Source organism: Periplaneta americana, chromosome 16 (genome assembly GCF_040183065.1).
Source record: "Periplaneta americana isolate PAMFEO1 chromosome 16, P.americana_PAMFEO1_priV1, whole genome shotgun sequence".
NCBI lineage: Eukaryota > Metazoa > Arthropoda > Insecta > Blattodea > Blattidae > Periplaneta > Periplaneta americana.
This window is the reverse complement of record NC_091132.1, coordinates 101,247,312-101,248,319: the sequence shown is the minus strand read 5'-3', so window position 1 is coordinate 101,248,319 and position 1,008 is coordinate 101,247,312.

The following is a 1,008-nucleotide window of genomic DNA, read 5'->3' as shown; positions in this document are numbered from 1 at the left end:
GACCGCAGTTGGAGGGACCTGAGTTCGAGTGCAGTGGACCGCAGTTGGAGGGACCTGAGTTCGAGTACAGTGGACTGCCTCTGAAGGTCTGTGGTTCGAGATACTGTGAACTCGAGTGACTGAGCTAGAAGAATTGTGAACTGAGAACTGATAGTCCTGATTTGTAAATAGTGCTTTGTAAATATTAGTTAAGATTAACAGTTCATTGTTGTTCGTAATAGTCCAAGTAAATTGTCATTGTCGTCGGTGGAGTGCTATAACGAATATTGTGTTGAGTGAAAATCTAATTGTTGACGAGAGCGTTTAAGGCGAATTGTAGAAAGGAATTATTGTTGGAAGAATAAAACCCTTTTGTTGAGTGGAAATAAATTCACAATATATTAATTACACTACATGGAAAAGAAGAGGTATAAATACAATAATAAAATATTAGTCACAGAAATAAACTTATCTTTTTTTAATTGGGTTATTTTACGACACTATATCAAATGCAATGGTTATCTAGCATCTCAATGAGATGAATGTGATAATGCCAGCGAAATGAGTCCAGGGTTCAGCGCTGAAAGTTACCCAGCATTTGCTCTTAATGTGTTTAGGGAAAACTTGTCTAGAAATAATAAGATTAATATTAAAGAAACAACTTTTAGATAATATATTCTTAAATATAAATGTAACTTCTGTACGAGTAAAACTCGGGTTTTCTGGAAGGAAAATTGAACATACAGTAGCTTGATATATTATTTCCAAGAAAGAAAGGTAACATTATACTTAAAATGAAAATAACTAGAGTATTGTATTTAGTATGAATTTAATATCAGTAAAATGTTAGAATAAAAGTTTTCTAGATTAACTTGATATTAAAAGAGTAAACTGAGAATAAAATGAATTAAAATGAAATATAATCAAATCATAACGTAATTAAAATATATCAGTTAAAAATATGATAGTAATTTAAATGGCGTATTTTACATATATACTTTATTTTTAATTTGAAATTAACTGTTACAA